Source organism: Coturnix japonica, chromosome 6 (genome assembly GCF_001577835.2).
Source record: "Coturnix japonica isolate 7356 chromosome 6, Coturnix japonica 2.1, whole genome shotgun sequence".
NCBI lineage: Eukaryota > Metazoa > Chordata > Aves > Galliformes > Phasianidae > Coturnix > Coturnix japonica.
In genome coordinates this window covers 11,791,246-11,812,292 of record NC_029521.1, presented here as the reverse complement: position 1 = coordinate 11,812,292, position 21,047 = coordinate 11,791,246, and the positions used below count along the sequence as shown (strand labels likewise).

Sequence of the window (21,047 nt, the reverse complement as noted above, 5' to 3'; positions counted from 1 at the left end):
TAGTATGGCTACCTGAGCTTCTAAGTAGTTTCTTTCAGTCCCTATATTGGTAATAATGATGAAGACACTGCATCAGGGTAGTATTTAGCTAGAAACATGATGAATCTCTTCAAGGATGCAGAAAATATTCTTTGATTTACTCTCTCAAATAGATTAATCAAATGCTAATATGTTAGATATGTAGAACATTGTAGCTACTTAAGAAGTGCTTAAATTGCTAATGCATCATTTTTTCGTCTATAATATTGTAATGGTGAAATGTTTTCAGTTGGTAGGACCTTGCACTATTTCCAATATAAATCTTGTCTGAATTTTGTTTAGGCCTAGGTTGAAGGGTATCTAGACTGGGTTACTTGTTGGCTTTCTGTGCTGGTCCTCCTCCACTCAGAAAGAGGGAAGAAACAAAACCGGCAAAGTTGCTTTTTTCCTGTGTTAGTCGCATTGAAAATCTATCCAGTATAACAGCTGGAGAAGGTAAGAAAAAATCTTGTGAGGCAGTCAGAGTGCATGAGGTACTATTATTAGAAGTATGGTAGTATGGCTCTGATGTGATTTTGTGTGCTGATTGTTTGTGTCATATTACCATCCCTCCTGGACTAAAATGGGTATTTTTTTTGAGGGCTTTGAGGGCATTGTCTTTACAAAACCTCTTCCTTCTCCAGGTTCTGTATATGAGAAGTCATTTAAAGCCTTTTGTCAAGTCTGCTCTTTGTGTGAAGTCTTTATAAATATTTATATAGCCCTAATAAGGAAGAGTCAATCCATTAAAATGCTTTAGGCTAAGATTAGGACTTGTGAAGCCTATTTAGCTAGATAGGAGTTTGTTTTACTTAATAATATTGAAGCAGGAGTAGAAGAAAGCTTCTTTATCTGATAGTGGTATGACCCATGAAACAGGTTTATTAATGTCTACTATCAAATTGTATTTGCCTCAGAATTCATGGAAATAGTAGAGTAATTGCCTGTTTGATTTGAGGTAGATTAACGTGTTTGTTGATTTCAAAGCTGCTTCCCCTTGTGCAGACCCTTGATGAGGTCAGCAGCAGCCAACCCTGCTTTTTTTTTTTTTCCTTCCATGCCTGGTAGAGCAATGTTGGTCTAAGTCTGTATGGCAGCTGTCTTTCTCCCTTATCAAACGCACACTACTGCTGGCTTTCTGACTTTAATTCAAAAGTATCTTGTGATCGGAAGTTTACTTATGTAGAGAATTGTGACTAACTGAATGTTTATCTAGGATATAATCTGCACATCAGCAATCAGGTAGTGATATTAGCCTGTTAGCTTTTGAAGCTGAATCCATTAAAACTGCATCCTAATCTTATATACTGACACCTTGGGTTATTTTTTTGTTTGTTTTTTCTTGGTTTGATTTTTTTTTAGAAGATTTCAGTGTTGTTGTTTGTTTGTTTTTTGTATGGCTCCATAATTTTTTTTTAAAGTGATGACACACCTTGACATCGTGTAGTAGTAATGAAATAATGTTTTGCTAGAAATAGCATTTGAGGGAAAAGCTACATTTTAATAAAATGGTAAGCAATTTTAAAACTAAGAAACTTTTATTTTTTAATGCAATGCTTATTACTTTAATAATATTATATACGTATTTCAAAGATGCTAAAAATCATTATCCAAACATAGCTGCAAATCTCTTTGAACTGAGTGAGAATTACATTACTAGTACCAGTAGGTTTTCTGATGAGTACATTCCTGCAAATTTCTTTGCTACGTGTCTGCTTATTTCCACTTTTCTGTCTGTGTTTTGCAAAGGTGCAGAAGTGAATTTTGAAACCTCCATAAAAGAGGCAGAAACCAAGAAATCTAAACTGTGTTTAAACTATCATGTAGTACTTAATTGAAAATCCTTTATTTTTAATTCATTCTTTCATGACAACATAGTGATTACAGTATTTATACTACTTGTGTATTAATTAGTCCTCCAGTGATATCACTAGTCTAGATTTAACAGTCTGTAAGAATTTCTTTGTTTTACTCATTTGGTTTAATACAATCAAAAGCTAACTGTGGTGAACTAGATGATATCCTTCCTCTGATATTGGGAACCACTGTTAAGGTACTAATGCAGCACTGCTAGAAGCCTTAGGATCTCTTACGTTACTGTTAGCTATTGAGACAAATAAATTTTAAAAAGTAATGTACTTTTGCATAATACACACCTATGGTAGCACTGGAAACAAATCTACTAGCAGAAGCTTAACTTTATGGTTGTTCTTGTAGACACTAATACAGGGAATGTATACTTCAGGTTCAGTCACATATGCTACTTAAGGGATGCCAACCACTGGTGTGTGGATGTCTATTTCCAGTAACCATTCAACTACAGACCTTTGAAACAACCATTTCCTTTAATGTTAGATATATTTATTATCTTCCAGACCTCTGGTATCTTTTTCAGAATCTTACAGTATTCTTTTGTCAGCAATATATGTGAGAATCAAGGTTGTAGCTGTTGAACCCATTGTATTGTCATACTTTAAGTATACTCTGGAGTTGAGGATTATATAATCTACAAAACAGTTCTTGCTATTCTTGTGATATTATTTTCTGTGTATCTAGAACATATTGGTCCCAAATTAAGAGATGTATGAATTCCTATCAGAAGCTGATCATCTATTTTGCTGAATAGCTAAAAATACATTACTTAGGAAAAATAGCAATTTATGACACTAAGTGGTAGTAAGTAAGGCTGAAAGATTTAGGAACCATTGGAAAAGGAGAAGTAGCAAGGAAATGAACAATGAAAAATCATGGGAGTGGAAGACATGCCCAAAGCAGCAGAATATTTGAGCCAGATAAGAAGATTATGCAGCTGGAGCACATGGCTTTAGATACATTTGGGAAGAGCTCTATAAAGTGGTGAACATTAAGTTATCTCACCAGTTTAAAAAGAAACAAAATCTCCAAGCAAATAGACAAATAGGAAAGCAAAGAAACAAACAACCTGCTTGGAACTTCATTTGCAGAGATGCATAAAAAAAATGATAATGTTATCAAATGATTACAGTGACCTCTACATTTGTGCCTTTTGGTTAAATTTAGTGTCCTTTACTCTGTACTTTCTCAAGCAGACTGGAATACGTTATTTGCAGATGGTAACGTGCAAGTTCAGGCAGCACAATGAATTCTCTAGCTTTACTGTTTTGTACAGGAAGGATTGTTTAGCTTGTAAAACAGCAACAAAGGTGTGAGTCAATTTGTTCTTCTCGTTGATTGTCTGACTGTTGTGAACAATCTGATGTACTATATCTTCCTACATATTCATACTGCATTCCTTCTAATTGCTTTCAGATATAAAAGTGGATTAATGCAGTTCCTAAGTTCAGAGCCACTCCCAACAAATGTTTTGTTTTGTTTTTTAATCTGAAACAAAGATAATCACATCTCTCTTTTGTTTTCCAAAGTAGGGAAGACTAATTCTCATATGAGTGGAAAATTTTGGAGTAATCCTAAAGATGATGTGAGAAGGACATAATTGAAGTACTTAACCATAAAAATATGTTAATACTGAAACATTTCTCTGCAGTTACAGAAGTTCAGGTTAATCTCCTGCTGTACCTCCCTTTGCCATTGCCATTAAGATGAAGTATAGGCTCCATTAGAAATAGTTGTATTTTGAAGAATAATTGATTCTCTCTTTAATGTGCTTGTTGCAGCTATAGGAATATGAATGTTCTTCCAGATGCAAAAAGTTATTTCTCTAATTTTTTATCTTATTTTTTTCTTTTTAAACTGAATTTTAAATAGTGTCACTTTGTTTGGAAGGGCTCCTGCTGGCTTTTGTCACTCTTGATTGGCACTCTAGTAGGTAATTCGTAGGCTGGACCTACAACTTTTACAGCTGCCTTTGAGAAGTGAAACCAGTTCATACCTATGTAGATGACTGAGAAAATTCAAAGCTTGCTGTCCCTTTTCCTGAACATAACATGTCTGTATGTTGCTTTGAGCAACAATGATAGAAAAAAAGTTGCAAACCCCCACCCCCACGAATCTACAATAAAAACACTGAAAAGATGAGTCAGTGTTAACTACATGGGAGGAAGCAAGCTAGAAGAGTAGAGCAACTTATATTTATTTATCTCATGGTATCTGAAGAGTGCTCATCTGGAGTGATGCAAAGGAAATTCAAGACAATGAAAATGTTTCTATTGCTGAGAAACTGCACAGAAGTCCTCTCCGGAACCTCATTAGCACAATTCAGTGAGGCCTCATTGTTGTTTTTCCCAGTCACTTCAATACCTGAAATACAAAAATTAATACACACTTATCAAAGTCAAGTACTTTTGTTAGCAACTGTTCAGCAGATGTCAGATTGCTTCTGCCTTTCAGAGAAATGCACCTCCAGATCCAGAGAGCTAATGATAATAAATGCTTATACCCATTTTAGAATACATCTGCATGAGTTTAATTCTTTCAAGTATTATACAGCATTTTCTATGTAAGCTTCATTCATTGAAAGTGAACACATTTTTAATAGAAACTCTATGAATGTTGTTTTATCACTGCTTTTGTCTGAAAGATTGCCCAAACCCGTTAAGTTTTACGTATCACTTCAAAGATAGCAAGAGGTCACACAGCAAATCTTGCATCCAAAGATTAGCTGTGTTTGAAGAACTGAGTCATGTTTTTCATATAAATCATATGGAATGGCTCATTATGAATACCTTGTAAAATTCAAAAGGCTTTATGATTGTTAATAGCAACTGCAATAGTGATTTACTGGCTAATTTGAGACGAAATATGTTGCAGTGTGGGCTTGGAGAATGTGTTATCCTATCTGCATAAATATTATTATGTTATTGGTTGTGCATTACAGAAGCAAATGGAATGTCTATTACCTTATATCTTCCAAGTAGATTTGACATTTCAACTTTTACTTAGGACTTAAATCAACCTGGTTAGTGACAAACTGTAAAGTTGAATCGTGCATTAATTTTTTTCCATGCATGTTATCCATCACTGTACTAACCTGTGAATTAAATGTAAGTTGAAACAGTGGTAATCATTCAGTAATTGCGATTTATTCATTTGAAGACCATCTTATTAGTATAAAAAATTTTTATAATGATTGTGATAAAACTTTGATGTAGCCTAAAGGTGTGCAATGTAAGACATTTATAATGGCCCCAAGTGCAATATTAACACAGCCTTTTAATCTATGTAAAAGGAGATCAGTCAATTTTGATTACATTACCTAATATAGGTTAGGTTCTCTTCTGGAGTTAAAGGTATACCTCCTAGTTCTAAATGTCAAAATTTTTGGGAGACAATGCAGTAAATTCAAATCTGTTAAGGGATACTGAGCAGACAGCATTGCGAAGAGGAGTCAGATATTTAATCCATAAATGTGACAGGCAATGTCCCTTCAAGCTTGCACTGTACAAGTGTGCTCTGATAATGCACTTTGTCTTCTATCAGACCCTAAAAAGATGAATTCCCATGACAGCTCAGTTCTCAGATTTTTCTGATGGATGTCATAAAAGCATAATCTTCAAAATGCAAAGTCATCAACAAAGATACTGAACAGGACAGGGCCCAATGCTGACCCCTGGGGAACTCTACTCAGGACCAGTAACCATCTCTATTTAACTCCATTCACCGCTACTCTCTGGGCCTGGCCCTCCAGACAGTTCTTTACCCAGCAAAGAATGTACCTGTCCAAGTCACAGGCTGCTCTAAGATTGCCCAGGAGAATACCATGGGAGGCAGTGTCCAAGGCTTTGCTGAAGTCCACGCAGACTATAAGATGACCTGTTCTGTAATTTTCCCTGGCACCAAGGCCAGGCTGATGAGTCTGTAGACCCCCTGATTCTTCTTATCATCCTTCTTGTAGATGTGAGTCATATTGGCAAGCCGCCAGTCCTGTTATTACTTTACTGTTTCTTTCTAATCCTTTAAATGTGCCACTTTTTCCTAGTATTTCCTCAGTAAACTTGTCATCTCCCACAAATTCACCTTTTGTCAAAGAATTACCCTCATTTTTCTTTTTTTACATTTTCTATGATTGCCTTGTTGAAGTAACCAAGCACAAATTCCTTGTGTTTCCAGGAAATCCATCTGGTTTTGCTAAGGCAGTAATTGCAGCTTATTTTTACTTCTGTGTAAGGTGATGAAATAATTAATCATACTTAACAGCTTGAACTATTGTTGTTAGATTTTGGACTTGGTATACTTTAGTTTAATGACACTTCTTTTAGAGCACTTACACTCAGTATAGTTGTTATGCATATGTTTTCAGTAGCCTATAAGATAGGTATGTTGAAAAACAAACAAACAAAGGAACAGTAATCAAGGTTTAAAAAAAAAAAGATTGCTGAGAAATAGTAGTTGTTTAAATGTACAGTGTGTTAAAGTAGTTCCTAAATCCTATATTTACCTTAAATATTGAAGATTTCAAGAATTTGCCTTATTGTCACTTGACTTTGTTGTATGATTATATTTCTCAATATTTTTTCTGTCATAGTAAGAGTCCTATTAGAGTAGTTGCATTCAAAAATAGTGTGAGTTAATCCTTTTGGAGCTGTTAGGTTATGGGTGGAAACTGCAGAATGTCAAATGAAACTAACCTTTTGGTATTACACAAAATGTATTATCATTTTTATTGACATACATTCTTTAGGTATATGTTCTTTTTATTTATATTTCATGAGGAATATTTTGAACACTTCATTTAAAAATATTAAAACTATCACAGGCTAAATAATATGCAGGTCACTCAGAAAGTAATATCTCCTATTTAATTCCATGGAAATGACATCAGACACAAAAAGCATGATAATTGAATATTGACAGAGCAAATTCTCTGCTACAAAACAGTATTTTTCAACATAATCATCACTACAGTTGATGTATGCAGATGAGCACATTAAGATGTTCTTTATTTCACTGTGTGATTGCTGTACGTGGCTGTCTAGAACCTGGCTTGTCTTCTACGTCACTGTCATTACTGCTGAAATGTACTACCCCCTGCCTCGCTATTCTCATATCCGTTTTTAGGTCTCCATAAGCGTTCAGCAAATGTCAATGACTGTCAATGGTTGCCATTTTTTCTGTGTGGAGGAATTCAGTTACACACCTTTGCTTTATATTCACTTTCATGTCATGTTCCATTCTGTCAGAGTGCCCCTCTTCTGTAATCTTGTGCACTGCAATGAAATGTAATGGGATATTTGTGGAAAGGTTCAGACTCTACTGCCATTCCACCAACAACTTCGTGGACAAATACAATAAAATAGGAGGCATTACTTTTGGATCAGCCCCCTTTGTCTATTGCTTCTATAGCTTTTTTTTTTTTTTTCCTGTATAAATCCTATAGTCTTTTTTCGAAGTGAGTAAAATATCTGGTGATAGTGGTCCTGATTTGAAGAGCTATTGTTCATCTGAAGACAGATTCTAGGATAATCTACTAAAAAATCATCCCTCTGAAGGTGTATAAATCACCTGAGTAAAACTCAATGTGCTTATTACAGGCAGAACCTTATGTGGTGATGATCTTAGTAAGCTGTAATGGGTCACTGGCAACATGTGGAGGTTCTATTGAATTCGATTTCCAGAATTAATGTTCTGCTTTCATATTGCTGGACATGTGAGTAGTCTGAATTCCACCCTGGGAGAGAAATAATTAAATTTATTTTCCTAATTAATATCAGATTGCAGGGTAGCAATTGGCTGTAGAAAATAGCCTACTATTATTCAACCTAGAAATTACTCTCAGAGGTCAGGTCTTGGCAGGTAGTTGGACATCAGTATTTTTAGAGGGACGTGTTACCCCAACCTATGGAAAGTTTCATACCTAATTTAAAAAACTTGTAGTTAGGCTTGTTGGGATTTTGGTTTATGTGTTTTAAATATGAAAATAAGAAATAATTTTGAGCTGAGAAAAACTTTTTCCTTTTTTTTTTTTTTTTTTCCTGGAACTTCTGCCCAAGGCATTACTGAGAAATAAATACAAATGACTTAATGATTTATTTGAACTGAGACAACTGCATAGAAAACTCCTGTGGCTTTAGGGTTGCTGGAAGAATTAACTGTTGTAAACCACGAGAGCATGCACATATGGTAGAAAAAAGTAGCTCAAAAATAATGTAGAATCTGACAAAAAATGTGCAAAGACAGATGCAAATTAATTAAAAATACGAAGGTATATAATTAAAATATGCATGTATTGAGAAGAAAACATAATTATATTAATTATGCTGTTTCTCAAAGTTTATAGTCAAGTAGAAATTAAATGTAATTTTAAGAAGGATACAGAAGTTTGCTGTCTTTTTAATCAGAAGATTTGTATGAGCTTGCCACTTCATCACAATAAAAATAAATAAATTATTCCTTACGTAAGAAAAAATAACCACTGCATACCTTCCCAGACTTACATCAGCTTAATAAAATAAGTAGCTCATAGTAAAGAGCAGAGAAAAAGAAACGTAACATAAATTATACATATACATGTATGGAAGGTCAAATTGTAAGTGCATCTTTCTAACCACAAATATTACATAACAAAATAACAAAAATTAGTGTTCACTAATATGTATTTGCATTAACTTCGTGCTAAACAAAATGACAGAATGAAGCATTAGATAATATCTACGCACCGAGTGACAGTTTTTTCTCCCTTTTCCCAGGCAAATAGGGGGCATCATATCTGCCTTTTGAATGCAGTGAAAAGAAAACAGAGCTTCATAATTTCATCAATGAGTTCTAGTTTCATATATGCTACAGAAAAGGTCATAATTTTGCGATAGTTCAACTTCCATTACTTTTAAGTTTTTATCTTTTATCTCAGGTATCCTTCTTTGCCCTGTCTTCATGGTGTTCAGAGGGAGCTGAATTCTATTCCCATATTAGTTTTCTGGTAGATTAACCTCCAGTGAATTATTTTTGTGAATAACTCCATGTGCTTTTCAAATCTTTATTCAGACAAAGTAGATTTTACTAAGTAGTGGCTATTTTACCTATTAAATATCTTGCCTTTAGTATATTCAAAAAAAACTGAATGCTACAAATACCAATGAATTTCTACATTTTGTGGTAGTTTCACTTAGTTTGATTCTTTGAGCTTTGATGTGTTCCAGGTTGAAACGTGGACCACAGTGAATGTTTCTACCTTGAAATAGCAGCCAAATTTCTGTGACAAAACACAGTATACTTTTGAGCTTCCTCCTCCCATTTCAGTGAGTTGGAGTGTTATATTATTGTTGAAATGCCTATAGTCATCTTCAGAGATTCCCAAGTAAGAACAGACTGAATCTTTCTCAGGATGTTGCTGACAAGTTCTGTGATCTATGAAGTGAGTAGCATGAGAAATAAAGTGTAACAAAATTCTCCTCTTTGCATGCTTACCTTATTCAGACATAATTTTTGCATATAATAATAAAATAACTTGTAATTACCTACTGAATAAAATCTCTGAAGCTTCTTGGAGATGTAGAACTTTTAAGTATAGGTATATATTAGAGATAGGTGCTTTGTATATATATATATATATATATATATATATATAAATGTATGTTATCCCCTGTTCAAAAAATAACCTCTGACTGAAAGTGCAAGACAAGAGTATAACTGAATATCTGCATCAAGTGGAAGAGTCTCAACTTCCTGTGAATCCATGAGGTCTGAAATGTATTTAGCTTTTCAGATCTGGTTTTTATGTTTTACGCATCACCTTTCTGGTGTGCAAGATTTTTATGTTGAGAATCAGCTATCCCATGTAAGGTAGAATCACGATACCTCAAGCTATTATATCTGCAGCAGTGAAGTTCTTACCATGCTTATGCTGTATTCTTTATTTGGGCTTTGATTTTAAGCTTTAGTTATGTTGGTTTAGCTTCTATGTTGTTCCTTGAAAATGGTTTCTCTCTGCACCCATACCTCCTCCGCTATGCTTTGTCCTCAGTTAAACTGATTTATAGATCCTGGTAAAGAAGAGCAGAGTCATCGTTCCATTGACTATTTGGGAAGCAGGAACAGCAGCTCTCTTTTGTGCTCGAGTTCAGAGGCCAATTGCATAAGCACAGTGACCTTTCTGCTGGGAAGAGGGGCATATTGTTCTTAATCCAAAGCTTGTCCCTTCAGTTTCAGCTTCCCATAAATGTAGCACAGGAAGAGTATGTTTGCAAACAGATTGTGGTTTCATCAAAGCAGCAACAGCTAGGTCTTTCTCAGCCTCCATGGTTAAGTCTCACTACTTGATAGCAACACCAAAGGCCCCAGTTTCAGACAGACTGAAGAGGTGTAGGGGGTTGATATATCATAGAGTTTAACAGTGGAAAGTATAAAATACAGGAAAAAGTAGCTTGCACGGTCTCCCAAGTAAAAAGGAAAAAAAAAAAAAAAACACAAAAAAAAACCAAAACTAGTAAATTATTTTTCCTGTGTTTTTTATTTTAGCCTATAGCAACTTGCTTAACATAGCAATTTCTTAGATGGGGCTAATAAAAGGCAGTTCTTAGTAAAGTATAGCACTATAAAGGAATTGTTTGTAAAATGAAGATCTCAGAGACACAGAACGTAAAAGCATTTAGTAACTGTGATGTGGATCTAATAAAGAGACAAAAATTAAAAACTCAAAGCAGCAAAAATGTGTCCTCTTTCTTTTGGTTATTATTATTATTATTTTTCCCCCAAATTCTTGGAACTTTTCTAGGTGTTATCAGAAAGCAATTAGATGACTTGTCTTAATTAATTCATTGTTGGAATTGTTTATTTATTTATTTTGTTAACTCTGTGCCATGTTTCTTGTGCATTCCATTCATTTTTTTCAGGAAGGTGTGTTTAGTATAATCTGTATTTATTTCACATATTTCTTCAGTTGGAATTCAGCCACATGAAATAAGCACTATGTTTGTTATTCCCTTTGACTGCAGTTTCTGAAGAACATTCCCTCTTGGACTTTCTCTTAAAGGCTTCTTTTCCAAGGGTTCTTTATGTCCAGGCTTGTTACTCTTAACAAGCTGAGATGAAAAGATATGTGTCTGAGTTTCATTACTGCTTGAATGCATGCTCTCTTTTTTCTGAACTAAAAATATAGAATTTAGAACTGTTTTGTTACAGAAAGATTCTTAGAAAGCTATATACAGAATAGGCAATGAGAAAAGCTCTTTTGGACAGTGGGTTTGCTGCTAAAATAAATACATACATAAAATGTGTTTCTGTATTGCTGAAATCATTATGTATTACCATACAATCAATCGTAAGTCTGGCAGAGTACAGAGTCATCCTTGGCAGTGCAGAGTCCAGTTGTAGACCTGTAACTAGCAGTGTTCCCCAGGGGTCAGTGCTGGGTCCAGTCTTGTTCAATATCTTCATCAATGACCTTGACGAGTGGATAGTGGCCACCCTCAGCAAGTTTGCTGATGATATGAAGTTGGGAGGATTGGTTGACACACCTGAAGGCTGTGCTGCCATTCAGTGAGACCTGGACAGGCTGGAGAGCTGGGTGGTAAAAAACAGATGAGGTTTAACAAGATCAAGTGTAGAGTCTTGCACCTAGGCATGCACCAGTACAGGTTGGGGGATGACCTGCTTGAGAGGGACCTGGGTGTTCTGGTGTATTACATGAGTTTCAGTAGGGCTAATTGTTGGGTCCAGCGTTTTGGTCACAACAACCCCAGGCAACCCTACAAGCTGTTGGTAAAATTTGGAGGAAATGGGGAGAGAAAAAAAAAAAAAAAGAAAAAAAAAGAAGAAAAAAAACCATGATTGAAGTTCTCTCTCAGAATCCTAATTCTTCCTTGTTATCCCCATAAAGTCAGGTAGGTCTCAAAACTGACAGTGACTTTATTGTCAGTCAGGGTCGTACTTTCTCACAGCTCGCACTGTGTACTGAAGAGAGAAGCACAAAGTTCAGTGACAGTGAAATAAAAATCTTGCCTCTAATGCAATGGCCTTTCATTACAGTGGCCAGGGCTTAGCAAATCAGGCCATTCTCCTACCTGTGGACTGGTAATTGTGATTAATGCTATCCTCTATCAAGATTGCAAGTGGAGCAAATAGATTGAAAAAAAAGCTATATAGAACTGGAAAAGTACTGATTTTTTTGTAGGAGTGCTTTCATTGCTATGGTTAAATAAATAATTGGTTGATTTTTAAAGACTATTTTTCTTTTATTATTCTAGATGTTCCAGAGGTTCATTTCATTCCACTTTCATTCCCAACAAGAATGGATGGTACAGTCCTTTGAGAATCCAAGATTTTTAGGAGCAACATAAAGTTCTTATTTTCAATGCCTTGGGCATGTGATGCTTTGTGCCCAAAGCTGTTCCAACTAAACTTGTGAATGCATGAGAATGCATGGTATGTAATTTGCTGAAACCTCATACATGTGCGGCTTTATGTTTGTTAGAAAGACATAGTCTTTTAAAAGGAAAAAAAGTCAGTATATTTGATGGTTCAGATATTACTGCAGTATGCCATTGTATTATCTTATAGGAGACAGTATGGATTTATCAAGGACTATTTTGCATTCAATCTGTGATGCTTTAGAAAGAAGAAATATTAATTTAAATGTTATTTACCAAGTCTACTAATATAAACTTAAAAGCAGAATATCAACATAAAGGAATTACTTTCCTTAATCTTAATTTGGAGATTGCTATTTTCTTGACAAAGTGCTGTGCCTGACAAGAAAGTCAAATCCGTACTTGATAAATGTAGCATGTTTGAAGGTACTACTGAGCAATTTGAAATTATAGTCATTATTTGCTTTATTGGAAACCTCAGAGAGAATATGATTTACATTGGAGACAAGCTTTTTGGTGCAGTGTAAGAATCTAGAACTGCAGGCTACAGACTAGAGAGCTTTGCTGCAGAAGGTTCATTTAAAAGTCATGTTTCCAATACAAATTAAATGCAGTTGTACAAACATGTCAAAGTTTGGTAAATTGGATTTGTTTAATGTAAACAACATTTAACTAAAATAATAACACAAATTCAAAAAAAAGACGCTATGCTCCCGCTTTCAAAAAGTTTGTAAATCAACACAAAAAAAGAGTTCAATCATAATTGTGTGGAAATGGATCAAAAATTGTCAAATCACAGTAAAGCCAGTTCATAAATAACCTTTCATTTATTTTAATGGTCAAACTGATCAATGTTCTAGAGACACTATTAAGGTGCTGGAACACAGATACGTTATTTTTCATTGATTGAAGTTGCTTGGACATCAGGGTTAGAATGTGTGAGAGAAGAACTAACTTATTAAAGAATTAGTTTCTGCATGTGACAATTGAAAGTGTGGAAAGAAATGATCTTCCAGGCACAAAAACAATGCATGTAATGTTACATTTTAAAAGGCACATCACAAAAAAAAAAAAAAAGACACAGCTGTAGCATCTGTAAGCACTATTTCTGTAGGCATCAATATTATTGCCCTTCTCCAGACTTTAGTGTTCCTAATAGTGTCCTATTAGGAACTGTACTAGTAGTAGTGATTTCTTTCCTTAAAATTTAGCATTGTTTCTGGGAGAATCGCAGTACCTGAAATTAGTACTTTCATGTAGACTCCCAGAAAAAAAATAGTACAAATCTAATGAATACTATAAAGGGTTAATAAAGTTTTTTAACCATAATTGCTGACAATTAGAGTCTTCTGTAGAATCCCATGAAGTACTGAATATTCTTGCCCTAATCCAGGATGTTATTTGGGCATGTAACTAGGTTCTGTTGGTGTCTTCAAAAGCTAACTTACCTCAATTCTTCATCTGAATTTCAAGATAAACTAAGATGAGATACTGAAAACTTATGATTATTGTGGAATTAAGGAAGAATTCTTTGTGTCAGCCTGGTTTAGAACAGTAGGATCCAAAACTGTGGGGCAGTGAACAACAAGTTCTTTCCAAAGAAGTCTGTGCAGTGCCACAGTTTGACGGGAGTCTGCCAAGGGGCTTAAAGGTCAGTACATACCAAGGTAATGAGTCTAATCTAATGCCTAGGATAAATAGGCTTTCCAGCTAGAACTGGAATGTTTAATTATGCAGATTCATGAGATATATTTTGCTATTAACTGGGGAAGGAAAGGGCTGCAAAGAGAAAAATCAGATGAATTTTGTTGTTACTGATCTGGGGAGGAAAGCAGAGCTTCACCAGCTGGTAGGAGATATTTGAGGTATCTGCACTGTCTTATAGTAATACCGGCTAAAATGTTTGCACTGAATTTATCAGGACTTTTCAAAGCAGAAAAAGGATTATAAATTCACATTAACTTAACCCTCCCCCAAAGCAATGTTAAAGCTCACCATCACAACTCCATTATTAGTTAATGAGTCATTCACCTGCAAACCTGTACTCAGCTGTGACATGGGGCCTACCTTCTACTTTCCTTTTCAAAGACGGCTGAAATGTATATAGCTGTTCCAGTTTAGCAGGAGTTGAAATCGCTAACTGGTATGTACTGAAGCATGGAAAACTGTAAGGGTTCAAAGTCAGTTATTGTGTCCTCATTTATTACATGCAAACATACTTTTTAAGTTGCAGCTACTACTTGTGTGTAGATTCTCTGAAGAGAGCTTTGGTCTAAAAGGAAGGGAAAATGCTGCTCTACTGTTGACACTGGTGTAGCTATTGGGGACATTTTGCCTTCATGGAGGTCAGAAGTTGTTGCCAGTTCCCAGTGTTGGCAAGGAAATGTCTGGTTTTCGTAGCATCACTATTTGTTTTGATTTGGTCTCCTGTGCAGATTATAGACCAGTAAACCCTTTGTACACTGACTAGTGTGTAATATTCCAGGTTCTCATAGACCTTAAATAAGTCTTAACTTCTCAGTGCTGCCTTTTGGATATTAAATTTCTCAATGTTTTGCCATGTCTTTAGCCCGAGGGTTCCACTGACAGAAATCAGTATTTTTATTCCCTGATTGCTGTCTGTCTATAATTTTTTGGTATTGCATTTTTCTACATTAGTGGAGGTATCTGTGTTTGAAAAAAGATTTTATTAGTCAAAACTTAGCACAGATGATTTATCCCTTTTCCTTACTAACTGACAGAAGCCTAAACAGTACATAACCTTTTGTAATATACGGCCCTTTTGCAGCATATTAGAAATCTCAGAACCAGAAGATTTAGCCTCTTAATATATCTAATTGAAAGGCTGTTGATTTTTGATGGTGGCAGCTAGTAGCAACATAAGCTGCCTGAGATTTACTGATTCTTTGTTTAACTAAACAGATAATTTTCCCTTATATTTTCCTTACTTAATGATGATGTTTACTTCAGCGAGGACAAAAACGAGCATTTCTTAAACAGTTGCCTTGAAGGCAAAGAGAAATCATTGCCTTAAACCTGAATCTTGAACACTGTAATTTTGGATAGCAGAGTTAAGCAGATAACCAGTGTTCTATTGAGTATTTCCTGTAATACTGATATATCAAAGGCATAGCATGACTATGTATCTTTCAAGTACTCAAAGACAGTCTTTCAAGTATTTTTCAAATACTCTGAGGGATAAGTTATCAAATCTGAGCATATTTCAGTCAGATATAAAACTATTTTGAGTACAAAGTACTAGAGCTGCCACTCAGTGCAGATGCTTGTGTCACATTTTATTTCAACAATAGCTTCAATAATTTTTGCAGTCTATCAGCATGAACAGTAATGAAAAACCAGCACAGACTTTCTGGAGGCCTTTGTTGATAAAGTATTGAAGTTGATGCATTCTGCATTCCAGTCAGAAGAATTTTTGTCCTGTGGTAGTTCACAAGTTCACAGGTAAAGTTAAAAGTTACTTGCCGTTTCTCTTCTAAAGCGAGCTGTCTGTTTGTCTGCCATGGAAACCTTTCCTGAGATTTCCTAGTTGTCAAGGATGGGGTTCAGAGTTCATAGAGCTTTTTATTGTGTCTTTTTTAAGGGATAGAGGCTGATTTGCAGCACTATTTAAAGCAAAGATGCCAAATGAAAGTTCCTCGTTTTAAGTTTGTGCTTACACAAAGCTTCTTTGTGGTTTTTTAGGCCTGTCAGACTTGTCAGGCGTGGTAAGAAAAAGTATATTGTTTCCAGCACTTGGATTCCTTTCCTTCTGACATCTGCCACTCTGTAAAGATGATAAATTCCTGCCTCATTAGCCAGGGGTGTGGGATTACAGGCTGACAACACATTAATCACCAGCTTCTGTGGCAGGCTGACTAGCAATAGGCATTGTTAACAAAACTTTTCTAATATGTCACTCTTCTCTATGACAGCCTGTAATCAATCATCTTGATTGACAGTGCTGATAGATTACACTATTTATACTTTGTGTAATGAAAGATAGCGTTTCCACCTACTGTCATTTCTAGGCTAGCAATGGAAGATCACTGAATAGAAACAAACACAACAAAAAATCCCAGACCTCAGCTTGGCATTGTGAAGTTAAGTCAGACAGCATTGTAGGTCTTTTGTGGTAGCTTTCAGATGAGGTGTATTGTTGGGGAACCTGGTATGCACAAGCCTTGAAGTGACTTGAACTGAATGTTACTTTGCTGACTTGGTTGCGATAAGCTGTCAGGTCAAGTTCAGACAGGTAGGAGACTCTGTTAATCTGGCAGCAGTAGCTTCCTTTTCCCATCTTGTCTTTCTTCTCCAGCTGCACCCCAGCCCAGTCAAGATGAGAGATTATTTAGATGTTGATTAAGTATGTGTACTTCATGATTTAGAAGGCAAAATTGTACATGTTTCCCGTAATTGTATGGTGCAGGGAAAGTAAACACAGGGAGGAAGTACAAAGCCATCTTGCCAAGACAGAGCAGAATCTATGTTGAAGCTTGTTAGCCTCTTAAGCTTAGAAAACTAGAAACAAGATCAAGATGAAAGTACGTAATTAAATAACTTTCTAGTTTTCGAATCACTTGATTATGGACTTCAATTACTCTTAAAATTCTGAAATAAATTGTGGTGAGTTGTATTGAAAAATTTAACATTGGCTATCCAATAAGAACTGAAGTTTACTGTTGAAAGTCTGTTAGCTTGAACGTGATTATAGAAGCAGCTATCTTTATAGATCTTCATTTGTACGTGCACCCTGAGATTTTTTGTCAGTAATTTTATTTCTTTATCTATTTACCTGTGTGTCCTTATGTGCTAAATTTTGGTGGTGGTTTTTTTTTGTTCCCCCCCCTCCTCACATTGAAAAGATTCATATGCTCACTCACAGCGAGAAGCTTAAAATCAACCTTTTGATAAGGAAATAGGATTTGGTGCTTAAATTACAGTATGGGAATTGAGCTAAATTTAGGCAGTTGGACAGGAACAGGGGTGAAGTTCATCTAAACTTTAATCTTCCTGAGAAGAGTTTCATTGTGAGGCCACAATGATTAATGAGAAACCTGACCATCTGATTAAGCCCCTCTGTGTCACAAGACATGATTAGTAGGTGACAGAGACTGTAACAGTATCCAGCCAAGCCTTGTTTCTTTCACAGCTTAGACTGTTATATGATTAATGTCCCCAAGGGCTATCTCCAGGTCAGGCAGGGAGAACCTGTCAGAACAGGTGGAAGTGACAAATTCTGTAGAAACTCCTTTTGCAAGAGCGGCAGCATGCAAGAATGGATGAATGGGGAGGATTCCAGATGGGCTGGTTGACCTTTTTGTACTCTGAACAGACACCGAGAGCATCATGGGAATGAAACATAGTAAGTATCAAAAACTACAGATGTTCCATAGTTATTGAAGAATTATAGCATTGCCAAGGTGGGTTGGTAAAATGCACTACACATCATACAAGTTATCGCCAGCGGTTTATGCTTTCTGATATGCTACAGGGGACTGTAGATCTAGCGTGTGTGTGTATAGACTAGATAAAATACCACACACTGTGTTTTATGGCATGAAAGGAAGATTCTTTTCTTCAGTACAGATAAGGCTTGATAGAGTTGATGCTTTAGTATAGCATTTTCCTGTGCTAGTATACATAATCTATCTCGTTCTCATCAATACTGCTCCATTTAGGGCAAGACAATCTTGGAAGTTAAAATAGTTTATAAAAATCCTCATTCCTTTTTATTAGGTGGTGGTGATCTTGTAAGATATTTTATATCTTCCAGAGTACTTTCACCTCACAGGTCATAGGTTAAAATCACATCTTAAGTATCTTGATGTGTTCTACCTTGCATTATCACACAACACAGGATTAACAAGGAGATTGCTAATAATGTCATCTTTCAGAGAAATAGAACTTTTCATGTTATCATACAAATGGTATAATATATCTTTGTTGTGCTGCGGAGGCAGAGCAAGAGATGTTAACAGTGGCATCCTTAGGAAATTCTCACAGTATGAACTTAGTATTTGAAACAAAACCAAAAATTGAAAGCAGAGAATAGAATCTCTTTTTCCCAAATGAAGAATTTTACGTTAAGTTTTATTTTTGTTATATCATTGCTGTTGATGTTTTGTACTATCTTTAGCCATTTATAATCTTGGTTTCTTTTTCTTGTTTTAGCATATGCAGAGTAACTTTCTCAGTTTAATGTTTCACGTCAATTTTCTCTTACATTGTGATTTTTTTTTTCTCATCCTTACCTTAGAAAACAATGGTTTATTTCCATTTTAGACATAGAAGTGTGCAGTACGCAAATCAGATATAGCATGCACAAGCTAATTTATTGTGGTCCAACCTTAGGATTTTACAATCCATCAACTTCCGCCTGTGCTTTCACCACTTCAAGAGGAGAGCCATTCTGAATAAGGGCTCTGAGATTTTCTGCTTTTTGCCACTGTTTGAACTGTCAGAGCTTAGGTTTAGGTATGGTAAATGCCATGCTTCCCTGAGCAAATCGGCTCCCATATGCTATAATTTACAGTTTCTGAGTTGTTATTGGCTAGGCAAAAGGTCATTTTTCAGAGTGGTTTTTGCAATATAGAATTAATAAAGGGAACAGACACACTTCAGTGGAACAGTGACCAGTGATGGTAAAACTCCTCTCTGTGCACAGTTGCAAAATGACAAATAGAATATAGATAAGAAAATAAACTCTAAAAGCTACAAAAGGAGTAGATCAGAATCCCTCCAGAGATGGAAGTCCAGCCAGGTCTATTTGATTTCTATTTTCTATTTTTTGTTGAAAAATCCACAAACTCAGAAATCTGTAGTAGAATAAAGATTTTAATAGCAATTCCAAGTAACATCTCTTATTATGTTCCCACAAAAAAGATAAATTGTGACAATTATTTTGTGTATAGTTGGCCTAGCTATTGCTTGTTTCAAACTTCACTATCATTGGCTTTTTTTGTTTTGTTTTTCAAACTTTTGTCACTGTATATCCTTTCCTGTATGTTGTTCTGTAAGTCGGAATTTGAGCCTGGGTATGAATTGCTTGTCAGATTCAGGAGGACTGACTTTTTAACCTTCTGTGCAACCCAGGGGGAAAATGAAAGCTGTATCAGCAATCAAAAAGCATATAGTTTTACTACCTAAAAGAGGCTAAATGAGAGTGGGTTAAGTTTAAGGGTAATCTGATAAACCAGATGCAGAAAATCAGTGTCCCGGTGGGATATTCTGAAGTCCTTCCATGAGGTTTGAAATAATGTGTTTCAGTATGACTGTACTGGCAACTTATGCTGTTTATCTCATATAGTCTGGTGACTGAAGCACCTGAGTTGATTTTAGAATCATATAAACTTTTGAGTTGGAAGGGACCCTTAAAGGTCATCTAGTCCAACTATGAACAAGGATATATACAGCTTGATCAGGTTGCTCAAGGCCCTGTCCAGTCTGAACTTGAATTTCTGAAAGAATGAGGCAAAAAGATGACCACTTAAAATTCTGTGCTCTAGTCATTAAAATGTGTAATAAATAGAGGTACTCTGGATCATCACCTTATTCTTGTTACAGGAAAAAGCTGAACAGTAGAAAATGTAATGTCAGGATTTTCTGTAAACTGGCAGGGGTTTTTTGTTTGTTTGTTTATAACATAGAAATTTACAGTGTGAATTCTGCTCTGCTTTATTTCTATATGAAATATGAAATTGTACTGTGCTGATAAGTATGTATAATTTTCTTGGTGTAATCCATTCTATACTTTGTATCGGGACTGTACAAAAGAGACTCTTCTTCATATTGTACTAACTTCCATGCCACTTTTTAGTAGATTTTCAAAGAACACAATGCAATATGCCAATAATGAGTTTAGAAAGTACGTATGAAGTTCCTGATAATGTGACAATTTTTTTCTTACTTTTACTCTTCATTTCATCTTAATTAGTCCCAGTAGGACAGATTGATTTTTTTTCTTTTTCTTTTTGTCTTTCTTTTTTTTTTCCCCTTTTCTTTTAAGCCTCATAGCTAACATCTGTTGGTATTCCTGGGGTCATTCTTGCACTGTCCTATGTTTGACATTTCTTGTAAAAGAAGAGGCATTTGTTCATATTGACATTAGCTGCCTCTGTATCTCTCAGTGGTGCAGATGGCTTGTGAATAAAGACATCAAGCTAATAAGCAAGATGACAAGCCTTGATAGTACTGGGGCTCCTCACACTTAAGTGGCAGGGTAGCATAGATTGCTTTTGCTGGAAAGGTGCTTGGTCTGCTGGCACAAAAGCATATGGAATTAGTTACAAATGCAGCAAGAACTTGAGAAAAGAATAGTACCATGAAAATCCCTGGACGGCTGTAATCATTTCTTTTCTTCAGTGTAGTATTTTGTATTTCCTTGAGTGGTAACACTTAAAGCAAAGTATATGCAAATGGAAGAGATAAACTGAATTTACTGTAGGTAGTGAGTGGGTCTGCTTAAAGCATAATGCATTGCTGAAAGGCTTCTTCATTGCATTGTTTGCTTGTGTGAGACTGTTAGAAGGAAACAAGAACTCTCTTGTGGAACAAGAAAGATGAAAACAAAACTAAATCTATATAGATGCATAAGACACACTGTAAATGCATGTTAAAATACTGTCATAGGAAAATGCCATCGAGTCCCAAATATGAAATGTCTGTGTTGACCTGCAGCAGTCACTTATGCTATTATGTGAAAACATACTAGAAGAACCTGGAAATTCAAAATGTAAAAAACAAAGTGTGAAAGTGAATGTTAATTAGGCTTTAAAAGAAGAGAAAAAAAAA

The 21,047-nt window shown here is 35.5% G+C and overlaps 1 protein-coding gene across 7 annotated transcripts in view; it reads left to right on the top strand.

Moving 5' to 3' along the window:
* The window catches only part of LRMDA (leucine rich melanocyte differentiation associated), a 622,472-nt gene that overhangs the window by 387,205 nt on the left and 214,220 nt on the right, over positions 1–21,047 (top strand). The window lies entirely within an intron of this gene.